Source organism: Podarcis liolepis (genome assembly GCF_965112155.1).
Source record: "Podarcis liolepis genome assembly, chromosome: 5".
Classification (NCBI taxonomy): domain Eukaryota; kingdom Metazoa; phylum Chordata; class Lepidosauria; order Squamata; family Lacertidae; genus Podarcis; species Podarcis liolepis.
The window spans coordinates 36932966-36947712 of record NC_139556.1 but is presented as its reverse complement, the minus strand read 5'-3'; the positions used below and the strand labels follow the sequence as shown (position 1 = coordinate 36947712).

Genomic DNA, 14747 nt, shown 5'->3' with positions numbered 1-14747 from the left:
TAAAGGTTAAGGCACACAATCCCCCATAGATCATTATCAGCTGCATTCTTTATTCAGGCAAGGTCAGCTATTGCTCCATTATTTGTATGTTTCTCCAGTGCCATCTTAAGCTTCAGTAAATTGGCCTGAGGGGCTTTGCTGCAAAGACATCAGGGTGGTTTCAAAGCAAAGGAAATGTGATTGCTGTGACACTGCCTTGTGGAGGGCTGGCCTGAACTGATGAGGAAGGATTAATTTTCCCCCTCCCTCTGCCAGCCTTTATCTGCCACAAGAAGATGCAGCTCTCCTCCCAGTGATCATCTGTGGCTAGGGTCTCAGGAAGACACAACAGAGGAGAGGAAACAGGAAACCGCTTGCTGCAGAATGAAGAAAACACCATTTGCAGGGAAGTGACAGGCAGCTCCTTAGAGGGAGAAAAGCTATTAAGTGTTCCCTTTTCAAACCACATCCTCCTTCCCCCTTCCCAGCCCTGCTGCCGCTTACAATGCCCCAGATCAAATTCACCTGTGCAGCCTTGGGAGACATAAGGCCAGAACAGAGGAGGAAAACTCAACCCTGGAAAATGACCTGAATGAGGAAAGGCAGAATGCTGCATCTATAAGAACTCCTGCATTAATCACCATCATAAAGAGAGCTCAGCTGAATGGGCAGAGAGGCAGAAGCAGTGAAATATTGTTTCTCAAAGGCACATGCTGCAGGCAAAGTCTTCCACCTGCATCCATGCAGCATCTTTTAATTTTTCATTTTGGGAAGTAGTGTGTTGAGGATTCCAACCTAAACACGTTATTTAATGGTAGTGGCCCAATGCAGTCTTTAGTACAATCCCTTTGCCTGGCATTCAGATGATACATCTGAGCACACAGCATAGAGACTGTGGGACCTTTGTGAGATGAAGGAATTTTATCCTACTCATGTTCACAAGTCCCACTGAGCTCAATTAAAATTTACCTACTGCAATCTAAGCCTGAGCAGCATTAGGCATGACTAAGGCTATTGAAAGCAATGTGTTTAAATACGGTACATCTGATTCTTCATGAGCCTGGGCTGTTTATATAAAGAGTTGCTCATTTGAGAAAATACTAGCTTGAGGTTACTTAAACTATCTTCTTAATTTTGAAATACATTTTATGGGTATAGTCTGGGGACAAAAAAGGTTCAAGTAAGGGTTTGCAAAATAAAACACTGCTGAGCTTTGCTTCTATGAGAAACTCCATTTTTTTTGGCTTCAACTCCCCTATTTTATCTGCCTATATAAATTGCGCTTGTTATGCAAACCAGATTAGCGCATTGATGTGGGTTATCTCCCAGCTGTGGCTTCTTTTTGAAGGCAGTTTTATGTTTAATAGGGACACCCAGCATAATAGCTCTGCAAACATAATGCAGTGCACACAATGGTACTTCACTTCCTTTGTATCCCATTTCAAACTGTAGCTTATACCTTTGGCTTCCCTTGGGAATATAACAGCACTTTGAGCAAAATTAAACCCCATTTCCATCGAAAGAGAAGCCAATGCACTCAATGTGCGAATGGATGTTGCGGATGAGAGTAAGGAGCTACATGACCGTGAGACTTCTGCTTTCTACATTCATTTCTACTTGGTTCATGTATGAAGGGGACTTGAGAATTTGAAGAGCGGTTAATGATTCCTAGAACTACCTACGAGCACCCAGGAAGGAAAATGCAGTTGCAAAGTGGATAGTATAAAGGGACAGAAATAAAGAAAGTTTTAGCCCTGTGAAGCCGCCATATAGCACGGAAGAGGACTAAAAGATTCAGGCAGGAATAGTTGAAGATTTGAGAGACAAATTAAAAGCTGATGAGACAACAGAGACTGTGGATAAAGGAAGCATCTCAAGATTGTGGAGAGGAGAACAGCAGCCTTCTGCTCACCTGCAACATTGCATGCAAATTCCATAATTCAGAACAAACAGTAGCGCAGGAGTGGGGGAGATTTTGGCAAGAAACTGAGTCTCGGGGGCCACAAACTAGATTCTGGATTGGGGCCTATATGTCCCTTGTATATCTTGCCACAAGAAGTGACAACAAGGAGAGGCTGGACTAACTGAGCATATAATCTGAGCACCGATACTGGATCTGGAAAGAAATAAGGAGCCGATGGGATGAAAAGCATCAACTCACGTGATCACAAAGCTACAGCACAAAGATAAAGGTGGTCGTGCGTACAGGACTACTCTACCTTTAAGAGTTCTGTAGAAGAGTGGATTGCCACAGAAATTACACCTACTGAAATCCCATTCTTTGCACAACCATTAAAGGTGTACAAGCCCTGCTACACCCACCCACCCAATTATTTTATTTTATTTTATTTTATATTTTATTTTATTTTTTGCATCTTGCCACCTAGTATAGGCAGCAGAATTCTTAACAAGAAGTGAAGCTGGAAGAAAAGCCGGCTGGAAAACAAAGCATTACACTAATCCAAATGAGAAGTAATCAAAGCCTGAACCAGTGTCTTCAGCAGGTGATTCCTGTACCTTGTTGGAGCTGCCCATGCTTTTGTATGCTTCAGCAAGTCCCCCACCCACCTTGGCAATGTGCCCGACCCTGAAGGTTTAACAAGCTGAGATCAGAAGCTCCCTGCTTTTATCTTCCCACCTTGAAACGCCTGCTGCGGAGTGCACCTGAAGCAAATGTCTTTCAGTTGTTTCCTATATCACTGTCCTGGATTGTATTAGGTGTTTGATGAATGTGTGTATTTCTCATATGTAAGCAGTGATATTAATATATGATTATACGCTTCCTACATTGCTGAAATAATCACATCTGTCTGAGCAATCTCACCTACTGAATGCTACAAACTGTTCTTCCATTGCAGTGACCTTCGCCATGCTAAGTCCCTGTGAAAACGCATGGAGGCATCTAGATATCTAAACTCAGCTTTGAATAGTTAGATGAGGCCCTGTCTCCACGGCCACTGGACTCTCTGCACCATTAGCAGGGGTGGACTTGGGTAAAATAATGCGCTGAGTTAGGACAAAATTCAGCACCCTCCCTCCTCTTACTTTCCATTCTGTGCATGCTCTCAAGTGCATTTTGTCATAGTTTTGCGCCCTGTCTGCTCAATGACCTGTGGGGGAAGGGAACTGCCCACACCGCCCTAAATCTGGCATTGACCATTAGACTGAGTGAGCTGACTACCTCAGGCAGCTGATTTGGGGTGTCATGACAAAGAATCAAATTGGAAATTTCTAGATTTATTGTTACTGTATTCTTCATCCCAGGGGGAGGTGCTTTGGGAGTTTTGTGCCTCAGGTGCCACTGTGATAAAATGGTTCAGCTCCTAGGTGCAGGGCTGTTTCCAGAGAGTAATGCTGGGTGGCTTCTGCTCTGTCCACAGGATTCCACTTTGTCCCCAATGCTTTTAAATATCTGTATGAAGCTGCTGTGTGCAGTCATCAGAGAATTTGGGAGTCTGGTGTCATCAGTATGCTGGTGACACCTTCCTCTACTGCTCTTTACTATCTTAGCCATATGTGTTGGTGTTGAACCACTGCCTGGAGGCTGCACTGGATTGGAACTGGGGCTAATAAATGGAAACTGAATCCTGACAAGACAGAGACCAATGCTTCTTGTATCTGAGCTGGATATTTGATCTGTTCTACTGAGAGCTGCACTCCCCCTGAATGAACGGGTACTGTAGGTGCTGTTTAGATCAGCTTTGTTACTTGAGCACAACTGACCTCGGTAGCAAGGAGTGCCTATGTACAGCTCTGGCTGGTTTGCATGCATTGCTTGTTCCTGTGATAGCCTGGCTACAGCTTCGTATGCTCTACTGATCTCATGTCTCAACTACTGTAATATGTTTTGCAAAGGGCTACTGAAGAATGCAGTGTTTCCGCTGGCTATGCTTCTATATAATGTCATGCAACATCTGTTCTGCAGGATCTGCAATGCCTGCCTATACATTACTGGACCCAATTTAAGGAGTCAGTGTTAACACACAAAGCACTAAGTAACTTGGGGCCTAGATATTTGGCACAGTCGTGCCTCCCCACCCTTGTTTCAGCTGACCTGGGCCCTGAGATCAACAGGGAGGCCCTTTCCCAGTGTCTCACCAGCAGGTGCAGCTTGCTGTGTAGTGACATGGGGTAGGGCCTCCTCTGTTGTGGCTCCCCAACTGGAATTTCATCCCCCACGGATGGCCACAACATAGTGGTTCTTCTGTTACTGAGTGAATTATTATTCTCCAGAATATATATCTCTGCTTAAAGTGTCCTTTTTCAGATTAGATAGTCAGAGCATAAACAGTATTTCAACTGCAGGCACACCATCAACTAGAAGCAACTTGAACAGACATTCAGGAAATAACCGCATTGAAGGGGTTCTCCCACCCCTTCCAAGGACTTATTTGATGGAAATTCAATTGTGCGCACCATTTCAAAAAAGTCTGGGGTGCCCTGAATTCTGGGTGTGTGCTTACTTTCTGATCATCATGTAACACCTAATATGAATCTTCCCCTACTTTAAAGATAGTTTACCTACAATGTTCTAGAGGGTTTTTGTGTGGGTGTGGTGCCTTTTTAACGTTTATTTTCTTATAGTTGTTCTTAAAAGAACGCTTTGATAATATGAAGACAGAACATCAAAGTAACCCATAATAATAGCTCTTTGTATTTACACAGTCCCATTAAGGAGAGGATCTCAAAAATGTTTTCTGTTTCTTAAATAACGAATACAATTAGTTGCAAAATATCGTTTCCCCGAGGTCACAGAAGCACCTAATCTGAGGTCACTTACTTTAACTTCACAAAGTATTTCCCCTGGAACAAATGGTTGGCTGCTTTCTGCCACGTCATGCAATTGCCTTCTGAAACTTTCCCTGTTAGTTATTAAGCACATGGGGCCTGCAATCCTGTGCACGCTTACCTGAGAGTAAGCTTAGTTGAACATAGTGGGACTTCTAAGGACTAGAATGGACATAAATCAACGAGTTTCCTCTGTAATGGAGCTTGGTTGAAATAATTTATTGATTCAAATGTGATATTAATGTATAAATCACATTGTGACCATTAAAATTTTTGTTTGGTTGTAAACTAGAACCAGGTGCCTGATCACACAAGGTCAAAAATTTTGTCTGCAATTCTTTGTACATTTATCTGAGACTAAACACGTGGAACTTACTTTTCAATAAACGTGCATAGGGATGAGACAACAAATGGTCACATTATGATTCAGGCAATGCATTTAAACTCACAGGATTCAGGGGAACCTTTGACCAGTGCAAGGCTCTTACTCTACAAGGCTTTTTCCAACTTAGCATACATTTGTTGTGTGAGAAAAAAAACTGAAATCTAGACGTATACTTCTCTTAGCGCCAGATTGTTGAGTCTATTGCTCAGTACCTCAAGATGCCTACTAGCATAAGGCACTGTAAAAACTCTTACACCCTGCCTTGCAAAAGGTGTACTGGCACAAAACTTTGTACAATCTTATGCATAAGGTTTGCCTAACTCTCATATGTTTGCTGGTTTGCAAACACCTTGGCTAACTCATACAGTAGTTTGAAGGCACTACCAGCATGTTAAGCCTGAGAAGATGACTAAGGGGAGACACAATGAGAGTGCTCTTCAAACACATGGACTGTCACAGAGGCAACCTCTGCTGCCCCAGAGGACAGGACTATATTGAATGGGCTCAAGTTACAGGAGTGTAGATTTCAGCTGACCATTACGGGAAACATTCCCATGGTAAGAGCTGCCCAACAATGAAATCAATTACAGTGGTGCCCCGCAAGACGAATGCCTCGCAAGACGAAAAACTCGCTAGACGAAAGGGTTTTGCGGTTTTTGAGCTGCTTCACAAGACGAATTTCCCTATGGGCTTGCTTCGCAAGACGAAAATGTCTTGCAAGTTTGTTTCCTTTTTCTTAACACCGTTAATACAGTTGCGACTTGACTTCGAGGAGCAACTCATAGAACGTGGTGTGGTAGCCTTTTTTGAGGCTTTTGAAGACTTTGGTGATTTTTGAAGCTTTTCCAAAACTTTTCCGACACCGTGCTTCGCAAGACGAAAAATTCGCTAGACGAAAAAACTCGCGGAACAAATTAATTTCGTCTTGCGAGGCACCACTGTATCTACAAAGGTGCTGGGCTGTTCCTTCTATCCCTCTCTGGAGTTCTTGAAGCAGAAGATGGAAGAGACCCGATTCCAAGATCATGAAGGTCGGAGTCTAAAATTTTCCTTAATGCACCACTTATTGGAGTCCTAAATTAATAATGGGGAAAGTCTTGCAAGCATGCAGCCCAATCACACGTATGTTTATTCATAAGCCATGGCTATTCTAATCAGTGGGCTTTATTCTAAATTAAATGTGAACAGCCTTTTCAAACAATAACCCCCTTTGTCAGTTTTGATCATTTTAGATTGCTTGTACTTTTATTTTTATAACATTGTTAACTACCTCAGTTGAGGTATGCCCCCAAATGTGGTATATAAATAACCCTGCAAATAAATGCATGAACATGAACGAGACTGCAACATTCATTACATTAGATATGCCCACAATGTTCAATTCAGGATACACAATTTCCCTCTTCAAACAAATACCACCCTCCTGACAATTTTCTTGCCAAGCATGTGTAGTTTTAATTCCATTTTGGCCGCAGAAGGGTACAGAGAATCAGGTTAAACCTTTTTCAAGCTTCCTTGTTTGATCCCACTAAGTAAGTGATATGTACAGATTTTTTTAAATAAAAAAACCACTTACTGAAAAGCAGGGGGGCGGGGCGGAACAGGTGATTTGCTTTCTGGTAGAGACGTTTTAATGATTAAACAAAAGAAAAGAACAAGGTACGCCACCTGCTTAAGCTGTTCACTCCTGTTCTTCTAATTTGGCTACAGGGCTGGGTAACTGAATCTTGATCCCATTTGTGGTTGGGAAATGCATACAGGTGGCCAAATATCCAATTATTTCAGTTCTAATAAAAACTACTATTGTAAAGAGGGGGGGGGGGAGTTGTTTATTAAACCTCATCTTTTTCTTCAACAAAGGGATTACATTCCTGGGCAATTAAAAACAATGCTTTAATTTTGTTTGTTTATTTATATGTGTTTGATTCTGTTCTCTCTCTCTCTTTTTGCCAATAATTAAAGGTTTTGGAAATAGTATTGAGGGTAGGGAAGTAGGTTAAGGAACATCTGCACTGCCTGTGTTGCTCCATGAACGCAACAGAAAACAGGAGGAGAACCCACTTATTGGCTTATATTTCCAAAAGAAAAACAAACAAACCCCCCAAGTGAATGCCATTCTGGAAACAATGAAGTCACAGAGGGGACCACATCACTCTGCTTTCTCTACACTTCTGTGCACTAACCCGTTTATCATAGGAAAATGTACTTTTTAATCTGGAGCTAAGTCATGCCTTGACCTCAACAACCTAGATTGATTCTGCTGCCCACGAGAGTGGATGTGGTTACTCAATACACATCTGCAAACCTTTCTACACCTTTGCAAGGGTGTACACCTCCTGGGTGAATGAAAAAGGAAGTGGTGATTGTGATCTTGGTATACACCCACCCACCAGGTCACTAGGCAGGTGTGGATACACACCCTCCATTGTAAGGACAGTTTTAATCTGTTTTCAAAGGGACACACTGTGTAGTAATGCATAATCAATCTACAATGAACTTTTTGGGGTTGTTTTTTTTTGCAATGAAACTAGCTGAAATGCTTTTTAGGAGCAAAAATAAATAAATAATGCAACAGATTTTCCTATGTAGGAAAAAAAATACCCACTCTTCATCTGCAATAAAATGTTGTGCATTAGCAACCTAAATTGCTCACTCTAGTCTGGAGTCATTTGGAAGGTGGAATCTGAACAGAGTGAGGTGTGGTGAGGGAAGGTTGTTGCAACTGGCAAGTTTCCTGGGAAAAAGTGGGAAATCTTGCATCGCTTATTCTTGAGTTGAGTTCTTGAGCACACCTAATACACCTAATACAGTGGTACCTCAGGTTACATACGCTTCAGGTTACAGATGCTTCAGGTTACAGACTCCGCTAACCCAGAAATAGTGCTTCAGGTTAAGAACTTTGCTTCAGGATGAGAACAGAAATCGCATGATGGCAGCGCGGCAGCAGCAGGAGGCCCCATTAGCTAAAGTGGTGCTTCAGGTTAAGAACAGTTTCAGGTTAAGAACTGACCTCTAGATCGAATTAAGTTCTTAACGCAAGGTACCACTGTACAGGGATTGCAATATGGTTGAAATCATGCACAGGGTTATAGAAACAGAAAACTGAAATTGTGGTTCCTGATTTGGGCTGTTTCAATACTCTTTGATTTATAACTTATTTGCAGTTCTGACTTTAGAGGTAATGATAATCAGAAGTTAATTTAAAGCAGGAAGCTGATGCTTCTAATCTGCTCCTAGCAGTCTCACTGGATGGAAGGAGGAAGCACTCATGCCCTATAGGCTCGACCAGGTTCACTGCTGTAATGTTAAACTATGTTACATACCAGCTGGTCCACAAGATATGTTTGGTTTCATATTACTCTGCTTAGGTGGTGAAGCAACTTGAGCTGTTTTATTGTAAATGATTCTGTACATGGATTCAATTAGGCTTGCCATACGTCCGGAAAATACCAGACTTGCCCTTTATTGTGGGGCCTAAATGCCCATCTGGGGGGATTTTTAGAATTTAAAGCAAACTTTTTGTGTCCAGATTTTAACCTCTTGGAATATGCAACCCTAGATTCAATGGGCCTTTACTTTTGCATCTAAATACACTCCAACATTTATTATTATGGAATAGGACTTCCCTATTTTCATCTAACAACAACAATAATTTTATTATTTATACACCACCCATCTGACTGAGTTATCCCAGTCACCCTAGGCAGCTTCCAACATATATAAAAACATAATAAAACATTAAAAAAACTTCCCTATACAGGGCTGCCTTCAGATGTCTTCTAAAGGTTCTATAGTTACTTGTCTCCTTGGCCCAAGAGAGAGTGGCTGGTAGACGGAGTATAAATAAAATAAAATAAAATAAAATAAAAACAATGGAATAGGATGTCCCTATTTTCATCGGAGTAATGTTGGTAGGTGTGTAGGTGTCCTTGCTTTGAAAGGTAGAGAAACATGTATGCTACAACTAGTTCCGATTTGAATATATGGGAAACAGAAATGCTTAACTTTGGCTTGAACAGGTCTATTTATCTAGATTCTAGAATGTAACATTATTAATAAATTTTGGAAAAAGTATTTTTTGGTCTGCATCCTTTAATAATTTAATATTTAACATCATAGTTTATTGTTATGCACACACACTGTGTCTCTTACGTAGTATCTGCCCCATTGTCCTTTCTAAATTAAAAGCCTGCTTTTGGAAACATCTGAGAATATAAATGTCTGAGTTGCAGCCCAGTATTACATACTGTTTTTAGGCCTCCCCTGGTGAAAATAGCCAATTCTCAATTTATTTTCATATTGTCAACAGACAAAAGAGGCAGAGGAAAAGTAATTATGAAAACCATATAATTCTATTCTAAACAAATATTGGTTGCTGTCCTACCTTCAGGTGTTTAAAGACTACTGTTGCACAATTTCCACCCCAATTTCTAAGCAGTGTGAGATTCCAGGGTTTTAAGGCATGTTTACCCATGTTGCCTTTTGGGAATGAGACACAGCGGAGACTGTGGTGTCTTTATTATATGTGGTTGACCTAAACATATATACAGCTTAGGGTCTTCTTTCTTCCACAGACACAGCTTAGGATTCGAAAAGACACCAGCTATTATACAGTGGTACCTTGGGTTAAGTACTTGATTCGTTCCGGAGGTCCGTTCTTAACCTGAAACTGTTCTTAACCTGAAGCACCACTTTAGCTAATGGGGCCTCCTGCTGCTGCTGCGCTGCCGGAGCACGATTTCTGTTCTTATCCTGAAGCAAAGTTCTTAACCTGAAGCACTATTTCTGGGTTAGCGGAGTCTGTAACCTGAAGCATATGTAACCTGAAGCGTATGTAACCTGAGGTACCACTGTATACTGACACTCTCTCCACCTTGCTGACTTTAACAGCCTGCAACCTCCCCCTCCCCCCAGGTCACAACCAACCAACTTTACTTCAAACTCTGCCTTTGTTTTCTCACTAACTATCTTAGAGCTGGAGGATGGGTCCCACCTACTAACCTCTGGCATAGAGCTCCTCTCCAGAGCTATCTTAATGGCTCATTTTTCAGGCAATTACCTCATCAGGAGACTGGCCTGATATTTTAACCCCTGCAGTATCCAGGGGTTCAGAAGGCTTGATTAAATTCCAACACCTACTAGACCCAGAAATTCAGGGTCTCTAGCACCCACAAACTCACAAGTCAATAGGAGTCAATGTTACTAGTTACAGGATTTGTTGCTCTGTGGGGGAAAGTTGACAATGAAAACTATTTGAAAACCGTATGCATTTACAGGTCCTTATTATGAACAGTTAATATCTTTATCTGTGAATGTTTGGGAGTGGGAGCATGAGCATATGGAATTATACCAGAGTTTTGCTTCCTGAGGCACTAAGGTATGTTAAGGACTACAGTGGTACCTTGGGTTACAGACGCTTCAGGTTACAGAGGCTTCAGGTTACAGACTCTGCTAACCCAGAAATAGTACCTCGGGTTAAGAACTTTGCTTCAGGATGAGAACAGAAATCGCGCGGCGGCAGCGCAGTAAACCTTACTTTGTCTAAAAATGCAAGCTAAGGTTCTCGGGATTCTGTAAAAGTTAACATAGTTATCCACTACACATGGCACCGTAGTTTTCTAAGTCTTCTGCATTTGCTCACTACAGTGGTACCTCGGGTTACAGACACTTCAGGTTATAGACCTGTTTAGGGAAGTTTTTAAGATTTAATGCTGTATTGTTTTTAACATTTGATTGGAAGCAGCCCGAAGTGGCTGGGGAAACTCAGACAGATGGGCGGGGTATAAATAATAATAATAATAATAATAATAATAATAATAATAATAGACGCTTCAGGTTACAGACTTTGCTAAAGCAGGAATAGTACCTTGGCTTAAGAACTTTGCTTCAGGATGAAAACAGAAATTGTGTGGCGGCAGCGGGAGGCCCCATTAGCTAAAGTGCTACCTCAGGTAAGAACAGTTTCAGGTTAAGAACGGACCTCCAGAACAAATTAAGTTCTTAACCCGAGGTACCACTGTACTGCAGATTTATAAGAACCTATTGGATATTTGTCTTGAGGGGCAAGCTGGAGAAACAGTGAAGCAAGGAGCAGGTTGGCTGACAAGTAATGAATGGAACTAAAGTATTACTGCTGGAGACAGCAGCTGTCTGGTTTCTAAGAGACGGAGTGCATTAGCTGCATGGAGGGCATGATTTCTGTAAACCTAATTTAGTTTTCTTTTATGAGAGGATGAGACCTGAGGCTGTAGAAATGTGGAGGGATTCAAGAGGAAATGAAATTTCAGGTCTGACAGGTTATGTGTGTGCGAGAATGATGAGTCAAAGAGTTTGTTGTGTCTGGAGATGAAAGATAACCTGATGATATGTACAGAGCAGAAAGTACTATTTAACTAAGGATGCTGTGTTGCCCATCATGGAGAAGGATGCCCTACTTGGACAACTCAGAAAGCTGCTTTGCTATATTGCTATCCCACAAAGACCATGCTGTTAGAAGACATTTATTATAATTTTGATGTAGTGTTTTCTTTTTAACCTATTCTGTTACTTAAAAAAAAACACCTCTCTTTGCGCCATAGCATGCACTCTCTGCATCGCTACAAATCATGCCAAATCTATTAATACCCCCCACTTTTGCTTCTCTATTGCACAGCACTGTCCATAGATTCCTCTGCTTAACCCCTCAGTAAACATATTGTCCCTCCCTGACCCGACACAGGTCTGAACCCCATCTCCATTAATGTAACAGGGACTGCAGTGCAAAAGGAATGTTAGAAACCAGGACATAAGTGCTAGCATTATAACCAGTAAAATGAATGCAACAAACCCCATATCTGAATGCAGCCATAGAATCATGCACTTGGAAAGGACTGCCAAGGGAATCTAGTTCAGATCCCAACAAACACAGGAAACTCTCTACGATCACAAAACAAAACAGATTCTCACTTAGAGGTAAAATGAAAACATTGCCATTTATTATCAGAGAATCACAGAGTTGGAAGGGACTCTGGGAATAATTTAGTCCAACTACCTGCAATGTAGGAATTTTCAGCTGTTCATTATGGGGATCAAACCTGCAACCTTGTCAATATCATGCTCTAGCACAACCTTGGCATTTTCTGGCTATTATTATTACAACACATAACATGCTTACTTGCAGGCAAGCTGTAAAATAAAGCTTGACTTAGATACAAGATGTCATTATGTAACATTTACTGTTGGTTTAAATAGATGTTACATAAAACATTTATGGTTTTATTCTTGCTTTACGGAGACAGCTAGGTATTTGCTCTAGCTCCTTTCCCTTTACAATAACTTGAGACAAGTGCTCTTCCTAACTTCACCCTCTATTAATTAGCAGGCTTGTTAAGAGAGTTTTACCTGAAATGTTCCCTCTGGGTGAGTGTTAGGTTCCTTTCTAGCTTTACAAAGGGCCTCATCAGAAGTCTTCACTCAAGACAGCTTCCCTCTGCAGTCACTATGACCTAGAGATAGAAGAGAAATTGGATTCCATTCATATTTAAAGACAAACCAACTTGATTCAATAGGTGAACCAGAACATAGACATCATTTGAAATTCCCACTTTTCTCAATTTCTGCAGTCAAGCAAGCTAAGGAATTTATTCAAAAGTGCTTATACAGTACTAGGGTAAGCATAAAAATGCATGCATTAGTGAAAATAGCATACAAAAACCACATTTTGGTAATATTGCTGGTTTAAAAAAAGCCTATTAGGCAAAAGTTGCATACAAAAATGCACGTAAAGTATTGTATTAGGAGAAATGCACACTAAACTGCTGATGATTTTCATTTTAAAAATGCAAACTGATGTGGAAGGATGCAGAACTGAATTTAAGATTATAAATATTATAAATACTGAAAGAAACCAAAATGCACAGATTTGCCCACCCCTACCCTGTCCTCAGCTCTTCCAAAGTCTGATGCTCAAATCACTCACTATGCTCTTGGAAGCCTTCTCAGCTCTCACCTCAAGTAATTTCAGATTCCAGGTGGGCTTCCCCAGCTGCTCCTACTTCAATCTCTCTCTTTCTCTCAGATTTTTTTTTGGCTTTCAGAGTTTGTTCTTGAGTCCTGGGCTGAAGCTGTTTACAGTACACCAAAGACTGTCCAACTAACTTACTTCAAACAGTGCTGGACCTGACCTTAAATTCCTTTCAGTCAGGACTATCAAGCCAATCCATTTGTTCCTGTTGGAATTCAAAACTTTCATTGGCCTATAATTATGGACCAATAGATTTGAATGGAATGTCCACCAAATGACCAGCCATCAGCTGTCCACATTTGGATGCTACTGCTTGGTGTATATATAAAAATCAAAACACAGCATGTACTCTGCCATCTTCTTAGCAACAGGGATCAACTTTGACAGTTTAACTGTCACTTGGCCCACTGCTGGCTGACCTTGTATATTTCAGCTCTAGTCAATGTAAAATACATGTTTATTCTTCTTACAGTTAACTATTTACATTCTGATCAGCATTTAAAGTATTAAAACATTCTTACAATAAAACACTTCCCAGAATATGGTTTTTATACAGAGGAGAAAGCTGTATCTGGAAGAATGGCGGCCTTTGCAATTTGTACTACAAATATTTCAAATAAGACATCTCCCTGCCAACAGAAACAGGAACCAGAAAATATGGCCAAAGCCTGATAATTTGTAGAAAACACAAAAACGTGATTTTTAAATTGATAGAGTTCACAATTTTTAAATTGTGAGTTCTTAGGGGTGGCACACCAAAAACCAGGTAAAGTTGGTCCAAAGTTGCATTTCAGTCCACCATCTTGCATCAAAATGGTACCCAGCTTCCATGAAGACCACCAGCCTTATTTTGGAAGCACTCATGCTACATTTGGCAATGATATTTTGAGAGGTGGCCGAACCTATGCCAAAATATGGGCAAAGTCATGCCTAAACCATCTTTTGTACTGTCATCTTGATTCAAATTACAGCCAACAGTCCAACATTGACAAAAATTCCCACTACAATTCAGGAACCTTTGTGCCAAGTTTGGTGATGATATCTCAAGATGTGGCCATCATGTAGTTTTTAACCAGTGTCCCCTCCCTTCTCTGATGCCTTCTTGTGTCTCTGACTCCCAGTGGCTTGCACAGCAGTTTGTTGCATCAGCCCTGGCTACAAGCACCCCAGGTGAATGGTGCCTCTGTAGCTGGCTGGGGGGTGCTTCCCAGGCCCCAGTGGGGCAGTGTGAGGAGGCACCTCTCTTTGGGGCAGCTCAGAGACCAGGGCATCAGCTGCGGCTGTCCAGAGGACTCCTCAGGAGAGAAGAGAGGAGGCTGAGGGAACACTGTGCAAGGGGGAGTGTTTGAAAAGGGGTGAGAGGCTGCCACCTCTGCAGGCAAGGGGTGACATAACCGGGCTCCTGAGCCCCACAGGGGTGCCACAGTAAGAATGTAGTTGGTCAAGAGCCGTTGACTAGAAAAGGTTGAAAACCTCTGATGTAGAGAACGAACAGACAGACAGACAGACAGACAGACAGACAGACAGACAGACAATCAAGCCACTGTTCAGAATATATAGTAGACACACACCTGCATGATGTGCCCCTAAACT

The 14747-nt window shown here is 41.5% G+C and overlaps 1 protein-coding gene across 6 annotated transcripts in view; it reads right to left on the bottom strand.

The window, feature by feature from the left end:
- The window catches only part of LOC310706878 (uncharacterized protein), a 48816-nt gene extending 34348 nt beyond the window's left edge, over nucleotides 1-14468 (bottom strand). Inside the window, exons 1-2 of one of the 6 annotated variants that reach the window (XR_014526208.1) lie at nucleotides 14160-14266; nucleotides 12533-12636 (exon numbers count right to left, since the gene is read on the bottom strand). The gene's annotated coding sequence lies outside the window, so the exon portion shown is untranslated. Of the gene's footprint in view, nucleotides 1-12532; nucleotides 12637-13066; nucleotides 13569-14159; nucleotides 14267-14393 lie in introns of those variants that run through there. The other 5 variants (XR_014526209.1, XR_014526210.1, XM_083503280.1 and 2 more) reach the window with 5 other exon arrangements.
- Between the last annotated feature and the right edge of the window lie 279 nt (nucleotides 14469-14747).